We start from the raw sequence: 13,235 nt of genomic DNA, 5'->3' as shown, positions 1-13,235 counted from the left end.
GAAGTTGATTCCGGGCAGAATACAACAACATTTTAAATTAGGGGGAGATAAAAGGTGAGTTTAAAATCTTCCACTATGCACAAAATATAGAGAAAATAACTCATTGTGTAGTTCATTAACACATCTAGACAGGCCTGAAGGCTTGTTTTCCCACAGAAAACCTCTGAATTACATTGTTTCCAAGGCAGCAAAGGATGATGATGTTAATGAACTACACAATGAGTTATTTTCTCTATATTTTGTGCGTAGTGGAGGATTTTAAACTCACCTTTTATCTCCCCCTAATTTAAAATGTTGTTATATCTACAGGTATATATATACATATATATATATATATATATATATATATATATATATATATATATATATATATATATATATATATATATATGTGTGCATTGGAGCCATTTGCAGTTAAGTATATGAAAACATGTGAAAGCATACTTATGTAATATTCATATTTAATAAAGTGTAATAGTGTGTATTTACTGTAAATATTTCTCATTCCAATGTTCTGCACATAGCAGAATATGTGCTAACTATTTTAAATAGATATTCCTATATATCTGTATATCTCTCTTGTATCAAAATACCATCAGATATATGTAGACATATATTTAAGAATAAATATAACATATTCTGCTATGTGAAGAACATTGGAATGGGAAATATTCATATTTCCATGTTGGGTAACGCTCTTAATAATATGTGATTGGGTTTACATGTGAGTAGGGTGTTTTTTTCCACTATGTTTGCTCCATTGGCTTCTATGGGGGGAATACGTTAACACGATCGTGATATTCGAAGTTAGGCTATTTGTGTGCATCGGTTTATTGCGCAAATGAAAACTATTTAATTTCAACTTGTAATACGAGCACTACCCGACTTGCACAAAAAGCTTACTTCTAGCGGAGTTAGCGTGAGAGCGGGAGCGTTAAATACTGCTCTACTTGTAATCTAGCCCAATGTATTATATTGTATTCCTGTTCTTTATATGAACATCTGGTAATAGTAATCTTGGGTAATAAGAAAATTCTGCTCTTAGTTAGAGAAAATAAATCCTGTGAGGTCAATTTATTACAGTGTGAGCGGACATGATACAATGTAGCGCATCATGTCCGCTGCACATCGATAAATGCCGACAGCATATGTCAATTGGCCGCTAGCAGGGGGTGTCAATCAACCCAATCGTATTCGATCCGGTTGATTTCTGTCCGCCGCCATAGAGCAGGCGGACAGGTTATGAAGCAGCGGTCTTTAGACCGTTGCTTCATAACTTCTGTTGATAAATATGCCTCTATGAATATACTTAATATTAGCACAGCAAATATGTACGTTTTCTGTATACATGCATTAATAGGATCAAATAAAGATGAATGGGTGTATACTTGCCTATAATTGCAATTATATGTATTGTATTGTGATATAACTTTTTTTCTGCGTTTTAATACACAAAATGCACACTATAATATTTTTACAATGTCATGTGCAGTTGGCTTTAACGGATGTTTGCATTGTATTTATAAAATTGCTTATATGAAATGTCCAAAGGCTCATCTCTTTATTTGTGCTGAAACTATGTCTAATCGCTATATCCCCACATGACAATCTTGTGAGAGTAAAATATAGAATATGTTATGCCAGAGGTTGTTTTGTTTATTTAGCAACAAAACAGTGGTACTCATAGCATTTGTATTGTCATTTCATCTGCTTATTTTTCAGAAAATAAAACAAATTTACAAATATGCCCCTATATACACATTTCTCACTGAAATTATTATAAATTATTTAATTCCTGCTGTTTTACCTCTGCTGAAAAAAAACTGAGATGTATTATAATTCTCAAAAGTTAATTTTTTATTCTGAAAGTGCTTCCAAAGATATCTTTTCCTTCAGGGTATATTTCTTTCTGAAGTTCTCACATACAAACAGTACAAGCTCCCAAATTTCTGATTTCTCCTTTTGTAGACAGTGCATATTGTATTCTGTCTTATATTCAATTCCGTATGAGCCAAAAAAAAAGACAAAACTTTAATCTAATCTTCCTTGTTTGATTGTCTAAACAGATATACAATCAACATTTTACAATCTGATAATAGAGAATAAAAAGTAATAGTTACATGATATTTTATGAATGTTTATTAGTTTGTGTTGCCTGTGTGAGTAAATGTTAAAAATGTATAGGGCTGGAAAGGCTTAGAAGCTTTCTATGATAAGAGCTAAGAGTAACTTTACATAAACCTTGACGCTGCTCACATCTTCGAAACCTTATACATTGCTAATGCCTTGCAAATTATTAACTATGCCTTGAAACTTTGTATCTCCCCAGTCTAAAAATATTACTAAATTAGGAAAACATAGCACAAATATGTTAGTAAATCAGATAAACCTTGCAATCTCAGTTCCATTCAAAGGTGATGTTTAATAAGTCAAAAATTGGAGGCAGGGAGAAATATCTTGTGAGAAACAGTAAAGTTCATAAACAATTTAAACAGCTAGGACTCTATGTATGAAGCAGCGAGAGCCGCTCCGAGCACTTGCAGGGAAGCTTTGCACATGTGAGTCTGTTTCCCGCATTGTAAGAAGCAGCAGTCATTAGACCCGTGCTTCTTACACTCTTTCCCACCTCTGAGATGGAGAAGAGAAATTACCCAGAACTCGCTCACTCAGGGTGATTGACAGATCCTTCTTTTGCGCGATTAGCCGGAGAAGGGGTGAGCATTACACACTCATCAGAGTGTATAATGAGACATACGGGCCAGCGGATGAATAGATCTGCTGCCCGTATGCAGCAAAGGCGTGTGGCCAACTTCTCAAGTTGAGAAGCTTATTCACCCGTGGCTTGATAGCTAAATGTCAGGATAGAAAGCAAAAGTTTTAAGGAAAACTAAAGTCAAGATTCAACATTCAACAAAAGTGGAAGCAAAAGATATAACTTTTTTATAGTTTGAGTATTTTAGGATTCTGGCTACTATATATGGCAGGTTATTATGCTACTCCAAACCTGTTGGTCATTAGATGGAATGATCCTACAAACTAAGAGTTAGGGGCTGAATTATCAAGCTCCGAATGGAGCTTGATGCCCCTTGTTTCCGGCGACTAAAGACCGCTGCTCTGTAACTTGTCCGCCTGCTTTGAGGCGGCGGACAGAAATCAACCCAATCAAATACGATCAGGTTGATTGACACCCCCTGCTAGCAGTTGATTGGCCGCAAACCTGCAGGGGGCGGTATTGCACAAGCAGTTCTGGTGAACTGCTTGTGCAATGATAAATGCCGACAGTGTATGCTGTCTGCATTTATTGATGTGCGGCAGACATGATACGCTACATCGTATCATGTCCACTCCCACTTTGATAAATATGCCCCTTAATGTTCAACCCAAATGTTTTTCTTTCACAGTGCAATTATCACTAAATATTACCCTTTCCCAGTGTGATTAACTCTAAGGACTCCATGAGCAAAGCAGCGTATTCTGCTCCGGAGCCCTTGTGGGGCAGGTTTGCACATGCAAGCCTGCTTCCCTAAATGTAAAAAGCAGCAGTCATTAGATACATATGGGCAGCAGAGCCAGTTTGTCCATGACCTATATGCTGCAAAGGTGAGCGGACAACTTCTTAAATTGAGATGCTTGCCCGTTCGCCTTATAATACATAGAGTCCTAACTGTAGCCCTAGACCTGGGTGTTAAACCTAACAGTGTCTCTTTCACAGCCAAAATAACTCTAACTGTACCCAGACCTTAATACATGATGAACATTGCTCCCCTAACCCATCCTCCTCACAAGAAATCAACCACAGCAACATATCTCCTACACTGGACATTACATGAGTCCACAAATGTGTTTCCCCAATAAAATCTAACTTCCCTATCACAACCACTTAATATGCACATGTTAACATATATAAAGTAACATTTTCCTCTCAATGAAGAATATTGGTATTTAAAGGGTTCTTAATGCACCTTCGGCTTTAATACATTTGGCCTAGTGCACCTTTAGGTAAAAAAAAAATAAGGCTTTTTTAGCGAACCTCATAAAAATCTAGGAAGAAAGGAATTTTAGAGCACCCCATAAAAATCTATGAGGAAAGAAATTTAGCGTGGTTGCATTATCAGACTAGCAATTGTTTTCATGCCCAAGTCTTTTGCTTTCACGCTAACTTTTTTCTCTTATCCAATGACCCTTAAATCACCACTCAAACATATACGTTTAAAGTGTTATCAAAGTGTTAGCAGTGTTTTGGGACTGAGCCACGAGAGAGACTTTACTTGTGAGCATACTGTGAGTTGCAGTCTTACTTGAGAGCAGAAGTCAACAAAGTTGGACTTTCTCCGCTGCTCTGAATTGAACTGCCAGAGCAGTATTTGAGACCACAGCTTGGTTTTGAGTAGACTCCTTTCCCTCTTTTTTGATCTTGCGGAAACTGTGGTTGTCTGGTGTTTTGGCCCTGGCCGGTCTGCAAAGGGCATACTTACAAGATAGCTAGATCTGAAGGACATTGGTATTGCTTAACCTGAATGTGGGATCTGGCAGCAATGTATTTTTCCAGGAAGATCATTGTATTATCAGCTATGGAAAAAACTGGAGACATCCGTACTCAGAGGTGGTCTACCGGAAGTGACTAATTGGTGCTTGGGAGCTGACCGTGGATCAGTGACGGCATGAGCGGTCTTTGAGACGCCAGGAAGCAAGCCTTAAAGCTAATACCGATGTCCTCAGTCCGGTCTAGGAACAGACCGCACCATACGTAAGCACTATCCTATCAGTGACACCGTACTGTGAATGACTCGCTTCCATATATGGAAACGTGATTTAATTATATGTCTCTGTGGAAACTTTGAACCTCTGGAAACCTTTTGATTGAAGAGTTCACTGTGAGCAACCAACTATCACTTATTTTGACTCTGCCCTAGCAGGTCCTAACTTAATTCTGTGCACTTTATGATACTTTATGGAACATATTCTCTACTACACCATTATTTTATCCAGTGCTATGGATTTACCTTGAGTGCAGTTAGCGCTCAACAACGCTAACATATTTGCACTCCACTTGTAATCTAGCCCTTAATATCTCATGGTGTTTACTGTTTCTTTAAGGTATATAAAGATATTTTTTAATCTTTCACGTATGACTCTTGTTTGTGCAAAAATGAATAAATAATAAGGAATACAAATTGTATTAGAGACTTGTGTGGTGAATCCATCAAACAGCAGAAAAAAAGAAAATTGTACATTTTAATGAAAATATAAAAATGTAAACAATTTCAAAGTCTATAAATATTTTCATATACAACATGACTGTTGCTTTTGATCCTAGCTAAAATAAAATATTAAACAGAACATGTTATGTGCAGATCAATATAGGAAAAAAATACAATTTACAATTAAAGCCACCAGAAAAAGATAATTGTATAAACATAGTTCTAGTCACCAACCTAATAAAATTTGAAGCTATACCGATCAAAGTTGATCCTTTTTTGCTTATGTCATATAAACAAAGATCGACATTCAATTTCATTAGAGACAGTCTTGATAAATCATATTTTTTCATGTTTGAGTTCCTAAAAAAAAATTAAAGAGTTGCTTTAAATACTACATAGAGAACAAATAAATAAAATACTAAATTAAAGGGACATGCACGCATACACTTCCATGCATCCATTTAAATTTGTATTAGATCCTACATGCTGCCGTGTCAGTAAATAGGGACAATAAAGCTTCAGCTTAAAGGGGCAGTCCAGTCAAAATTAAATTTTCATGATTCAGGTAGGGCATGAAATTTTAAAAAAACTTTCCAATTTCCCTTTATCATCAAAGCTAAACCTAGGTGGGCTCATATGCTAGTTTCTAAGCCCTTGAAGGCTGCCTCTAATATCAGTGCATTTTGAAATGTTTTCACAGCTAGATGGCGCTAGTTCATGTGTGTCATAAAGATAACATTGTGCTCACTTATTTATGAATCAGCCAAGAACTTAAATAATGGGGCAGTCTGCAGAGGCTTAGATACAAGGTAATCAAAGAGGTAAAAAGTGTATTAATATAATCGTGTTGGTTATGCAAAACTGGGGAATTTGTAATAAAGGGATTATCTATTTTTTTTTTAAATAATAACAATTCTGGAGAAGACTGTCCCTTTAAGTGGGCTTATGTAGATTAAAGTGGTCAAAGTTTCAAAAACTGTAACGATCTGGCATGATAACTGTTGAAGATTGATAAATTAGAAGTCAGACTATACACGGATAATGACCCAGGAAAATCAGCACACACACTTATGATACATAGTTGGGCATCACATACCATTTGCACATTGAGCAAGTTAAATTGCAGGGCACAGGAAAGAAAAAGCAATGTTTTGAATAGGGTGCATACCTAGAAAAATCTAAAAGATGAATTACGTATGCATGTTGATGCGTGGACATAGGGGTTGCTCAAATTGAGCCCAGAGCATACAATTGTAAAAACTTTATGGCTTAATTCTTTTATCAAATTTGCTTTGATCCCATGGTATTCGTTGTTGAAGTGATACCAATGTGCCCTTAATGGAATAAAAGAACATAAAACAATTTGAGACTGTGATCTAAAATGTTTAATCATTCAGAGCAAACAAACTTTGCAATTTACTTTCTCTATTTTGCCTTATTTATTTTTTTTAAATTTAATTGGGGATTTTCCAATTATGAAAACTAAAAGTGTGCACTGCAGCCTAACCTTGTCACATATCTGTCCCTGATTTTCTTCAACAGATAACATGTTGCAAAACAATGCAGGTTTAGCTAACAAACTGACCTTGGCAAACCTTGTTTACATCATTAACAAGCCTGGATTAGACTTTTCCAAAAACTTAAATATATTATTTGGGGGGATATTTATCAAAGCGTCAACTAAGTTTCTTTCGCTGGGATCAATACACTCGCCTAACATCACCAAACATTGCGGCCACAGATCTGAATACAATCTCCATATTTATTAAAAAAGCCATCAAAAATACGCGCACTAAGTACAGGGCGATGAGCATCGGACTGTTGTTAACTAACAGTCGTTGATGACGCTGATATTCGTGTTTTTCCCAACTTGATTTATACCATTTCAATAAATGCCGCCACTATACTAAAATGTTTAACCCCTATCCCGCCACCGCCGCAACCAAAATAAAATTATTAACCCCTGTTCAAATCAGCCAATAGAATTTCAGTAGCTCTCATCCTATTGGCTGATTTGAACAGCCAATAGGATTTCAGAAGCTCGCCTCCTATTGGCTGATTTGAATTTAACACTCAAATCAGCCATTAGGAATCTTGAATCACATCCCTTTCATTGAAACTTCAATTTACGACGGCGACTGTAAGAAGAGGAGCTCCGTGTCGGATGGCTTGAGGATGGACCCGCTCCATGCCGGCTGGATGAAGATAGAAGAGGCCGCCTTGATAATGACTTCTTGCCGCATGGATGATGACTTCACCGGCTGGATGAAGATAGAAGAGGCCGTCTGGATGAAGACTTCTTGCCACATGGATGATGACTTTGCTGGCTTGATAGGGTTTTTTATTTTGGGGGTCTTTTTTATTTTGATAGGGCTATTAGATTAGGTGTAAAAAAAATATTTTTGATAATTTGGTTTGTTATTTTTCGTAATTTAGTGTTTGTTTTTTTTGTAATTTAGTGTTGTTTTTTTTGTAATTTAGTACTTTTAATAAGGTTTAATTGTATATTTAAATAATTTTAGTAGGGTTAGGTTTTTTTAATATGTAATTTAGTTTATTTAATTGGTAGTTTAATTTAATTTTAGTATAATAGTTAGGGTAGGTTAATTAATAGTTTCAAATTAGTTTATTATAATTATACAGATAAGTTTTAATTTATATTAAGATAGGGATGTTGTAATTTTAATTTAAAGTTAAGGGGTTGTTAGGTTTAGGGGTTAATAGCTTAATTTATTTTTTGGCGATGTGGGGGGCTGACAGTTTAGGGGGTTAATAGGTTTAGTTAGTGGTGGTGATGTGGGAGGCAAGAGTTTTAGGGGTTAATACGTTTATTTAGTGGCTGTGGTGTCGGGGAACAGTGGAATAGGGGTTAATACATTTTATTTAGGTTGCGGCGGTGACGGGGGCAGCAAATTAGGGGTGTTTAGACTCTGGGTTTATGTTAGGGTGTTAGGTGTAAACGTAACTTGTTTTCTACCATAGAAATCAATGGGGTATATTTAATTTTCTTGCAGCATCGAATATCAGCTTTCGGTGCTTTCAGACTCCCATTGATTTCTATGGCATCCGCGGCCTCAAGGGTGGGGGATTGAAAACAAGGTACGATGCGTCGGAATAGACGCGAACGTACCTGTTAACTATTTGATAAATGGCAAAAAGTGTCAAATAGAGCCGAATGTGTATTCGGAACATCTGTAATGATGTAAGAATTGATCTGCGTCGTGTTGAGATCGCAGGATCGTATGTTACGTCACAAATTTCAACATTTGCCGGTCTTGAGGCTTTGATAACTAGGTTGGATCAATTTCGCAAAAATTACGATGCGGAATTCCGGCGAATTTTCGGTTGACACTTTGATAAATATCCCCCTTGGCTTGTTATTTTATTGCAACACTACACAAATATCTTGTAAGTACAACGTATTCGATGTTCACCGCGCTCATTAGGGCTTTTTCCCATTTGGGGTTGTGCAGGTATTACAAGTTGCAAAATAACTTATTTTTGGCATTTGTTAACCCACGTAATCCAAACAGCCAAATTGCGTGCTTGTTCATGCATTCCCCCATAGAAGTCAATGGAGAAGACAAATAGAAAACAAACCCACTAAAACCCTAACCTGTTGCACAAAATCCATGACGTATTCTCCTCGAAAAGTGTACATGAAAATGCTAATATTTCATACTGCGAAAATGTTTTCAGAACAGAATATGTTATAAATACATATTTCTCTATATATTTGTGATGGTTTTTGGACTGATATATCTATAGCGAGATATGTATATGATTATATATATATATATATATATATATATATATATATATATATGTTCTATTAGCAGGTGTCCCAGCACTCCAGCCTAGGCAACGTGTCAACCACCTAGGTGCAATCCTCAAAGAATTATGTATAAATTTGTTTGGAAAAGAAGGGCACTATCAGGTTTTATAAAGAAACACAAAATGTTTTTATTTTGAACAACAGCGTGTTATCAAGGACAGAGTCAACGTTTCGGCTCATATCAGAGCCTTCTTCAAGACAAAGAAAATCTGTAAAACATATAAAGAATAACAAAAAATACTAACATAATATGTAATATGCAGTGATAACAAACACCCAACACCATTACTACACTAAATTAAAAACCTTTAAAGGATTTCATTATCTCCATAGTTAAACATATCTCTATACATATAAATCCATGTTTCTCTATGTATATGTATTTATGTCCATGTAAAATCCCTGCGTTGGCTTTTTATTTCTAACACCCTATCTCCTATCTTTTGTGTGCAATATTTTTATAAAATCATTTTTATTAGACAGTGTTAATATGAGTGTAACTGTACTTTGTAATGTATTTTTGAAGTGTTGCGTGAAACTTTTATGTTGCTGAAAACTGTTAACTACAGCTCTTTGAGCGCGGAAAGGATTGTTGCGTAAAAGGCGCAATCTCGACTTTTTCAAGACTTGTAATATCTGCGCAATGGAAATTTATTGCGAAAAGACCATATCACGCGACTTGTAATCTCGCCTTATAGGTCTGAGTGACCAGATTTTCATTATTCTAGGATTCAGACTCATGTCTTCAGGAATTTCAGAGTAGACAAAATAAGGTCCCAATTAGCTAAAGCTCTCTGAGCTGGTGAGATTCTATAAGAACCCCAGTCTGTGGAAGAAATCTTATTGTGTTGTGTGCTCAATATTTGAATGGACCACGCACAAGAACACATTATTGATCCAGTAAAAGGCCACCTTGTTAGATTGTGGTGGCAGCGGTGGGATTATGGAGGAGTTAATAAGAACCCTGGTACAATCGACTGCAACACAGCAGGAAACAACTAGGAGGCAGCTGGAGCAGGTCACAGAATACAGGACTGCTCTGCAGGAAGCTATGCGTGTGCAAAGAGAAACAAACCAGTTATTTATGAATCAAATGGCTCAGGCCCAGGATACATTAACATGAAGTATTGCAACAAGTGGGTATGCCTGCTAGGCCAGTATCCACACCAGAAACTGAAGTACTAAATATTTGGGCTAACCAGTATTTGCACAAAATGACTTGAACGACAGCTCTTTGAGCGCGGAAAGGATTGTTGCATAAAAGGCGCAATTGTGATTTGTCAAGACTTAATATCTGCGCAATGGAAATTTATTTTGTGAAAACACCATATTGCACATGGAAAACCCATACCATGCGACTTGTAATCTTGCCCTATAGGTCTGAGTGACCAGATTTCAATTATTCTAGGAATTAGACTCATGTCTTCAGGAATTTCAGACTAGACAAACTAAGGCCCCAATTATCTAAAGCTCTCTGGGCTGGTGAAATTCTTTAAGAATACTCGCGTGCCCTTCTATTTCCCTAGTGGAATTATATAAAGACACTTTTTATTCAGAAAACAGGGTGTACTGTTAAGGGGCGTATATTGCATTTTCATATGGGAAGGAGATACATACATTACAAAAGTACATAATAAAAATGTTATTTTAAAAATTTTACAAAATAAATAATTCAACTATTTACACAAAAATGCACAGGAACAAAATCGTATTGTTAAGTTGCATCAAAAATTGTAACAAAATTGTTCTCCAAAAATCGTATTTTATCAAAAACTTTAAAATTGTAGGTCTATTACATAGGAATAAATCATATTAATTATGCACAGAATAAAACACACTTTAAGTACACTGGATGTGCAAAAAAAAAAAAAACTATAACAAATTCGTACTTAAACCTACAAAATGCAAAGCGTAATTGCTGTTTTTTCGTAAAATAGGTAGAACATGGCCGTTCCACGGGCGTATATGAAATTTTCTCTCAAATGTCAACGTAATTCTATAAACATTTTTGAACTACAGTTCTCATGTTTTTTCTTCCATGTTAAAAAGTGTTGAGTTTTCACCAAAATACTCAAAACACTAATTATTCAGAAGGGAAAACCTGTGCATAAAAAAATTACAGCAGATTTAAGGTACAGTGAACTGAAAACTATATCATTTGATTTGCATTAAAGGGATACTAAACGTTTTCTTTAATTTTTCATATAGATCATGCACTACTAAGCAACTTTCTAATTTACTCCTATTATCAAATTTTTTTTAGTTCTCTTTTTTTTTAATGGAATTCCAGAGTGTTGGCTTGAAAAACGTCTTGACAGGTGATTTTTTTTAGAATTGGGGCATTAGTGAAGTGTTAAGCCTCATTCATATGGAATTGTGGATTTAATCTAATTTAGCTCAATGGGGTAGATTTAATAAACCCTATAGCGAATCATGTCTGCGCTGCTTCGCTAAATGCCGACAGCATACGCTATCAGCATTTAACATTGCACAAGCATTTCGGCTGCTAGCAGCGGGTGTCAATCATCCCTAAAATGTGGTGGACGAGTTAAGGAGCAACAGTCTTAAGACCGCTGCTTCATAACTCCTTTTTCCGGCGAGCAGCATCTGTTGCTTGGTAAATTTACCCAATGTTCATGGAACTTCTACTGAAATACCATTGTCCTGGAATTGCTAGCTACACAAACTGCTATTATATGTATAAAATTATTTTACCACAAACGATGATATATGTATTTAATTACTATATCATTATCTAGCTATATATTGCTGTTTAACCCTATGCATATGTACCATTGCAATCCATTTTTCAAGTTTCAGATTTTAAAGGGACATTGTTTCCTAAATTTTAATGTGCTTCAAATGGTCCACTTTACCTACTGGAGTGTATTTAATTGTCTGCAATCAGTTCCTTTAGCTTTATTTTGTTCTTTGACATAGCTGCTTTTGACTGTTGTATCCCCATTTATATTTATGATAAACAAACATTTTCTCGCAGAAGAGCAATGTAAACAGGATGCAATAGCACTAATAATTCTCCTAGTGGGGGGTATGATGGAGAGAGAGAGAAATGTTGTATCTGAAACCGCTGATTGTGCTCATCAAACCGCAATCCATAATTATTATTTCAATAGGTAACATACGGATAGATTACGAGTTTTGCGGTAAGGTGAAAAAGCAGCGCTAACAGGTCCTAACGCTGCTTTTTTTACGCCTGCTGCTTTTCCTGAAAAAGAAAATACAAACAACCCCCCAACAGTAAAACCCACCACCCACACAACCAACCCCCCCCAAATAAAACCCTAACTAAAAAAACCTAAGCTCCCCATTGCCCTGAAAAGGGCATTTGGATGGGCATTGCCCTTAAAAGGGCATTTAGCTCTATTGCAGGCCCAAACCCCTAATCTAAAAATAAAACCCACCCAATACACCCTTAAAAAATCCTAACACTAACCCCCGAAGATTCACTTACCGGGAGAAGTCTTCATCCAAGCGGAAAGATGTCCTCAACAAAGCCGGCAGAAGTGGTCCTCCAGACGGGCAGAAGTGGTCCTCCAGACGGGCAGAAGTCTTCACCCAAACGGCATCTTCTATCTTCATCCTTCCGACGCAGAGCGGCTCAATCTTTAAGACATCCGGCACGGAGCATCCTCTTCTTCCGATGTCTTCTTGCTGAATGAAAGTACCTTTAACTGACGTCATCCAGGATAGCGTCCCTTAGATTCTGATTGGCTGATAGAATTCAATAGATTGCGAGCTCAATCCTATTGGCTGATTGGATCAGCCAATAGGATTGAAGTTCAATCCTATTGGCTGATTGCATCAGCCAATAGGATTTTTTCAACCTTAATTCCGATTGGCTGATAGAATTCTATCAGCCAATCAGAATCTAAGGGTCGCTATCTTGGATGACGTCACTTAAAGGTACCTTCATTCAGCAAGAAGACGTCGGAAGAAGAGGATGCTCCACGCCAGATGTCTTGAAGATGAAGCCGCTCCGCGTCGGAAGGATAGAGATAGAAGATGCCGTCTGGGTGAAGACTTCTGCCCGTCTGGAGGACCACTTCTGCTCGTCTGGAGGACCACTTCTGCCGGCTTCGTTGAGGACATCTTGCCGCTTGGATGAAGACTTCTCCCGGTAAGTGAATCTTCGGGGGTTAGTGTTAGGATTTAGGGTGTATTAGGTGGGTTTTATTTTT

This window comes from Bombina bombina, chromosome 9 (assembly GCF_027579735.1).
Source record: "Bombina bombina isolate aBomBom1 chromosome 9, aBomBom1.pri, whole genome shotgun sequence".
In the NCBI taxonomy this organism is placed as follows: Eukaryota; Metazoa; Chordata; class Amphibia; order Anura; family Bombinatoridae; genus Bombina; species Bombina bombina.
The sequence above is the reverse complement of the archived record's forward strand: the minus strand, read 5'-3'. Positions refer to the sequence as shown.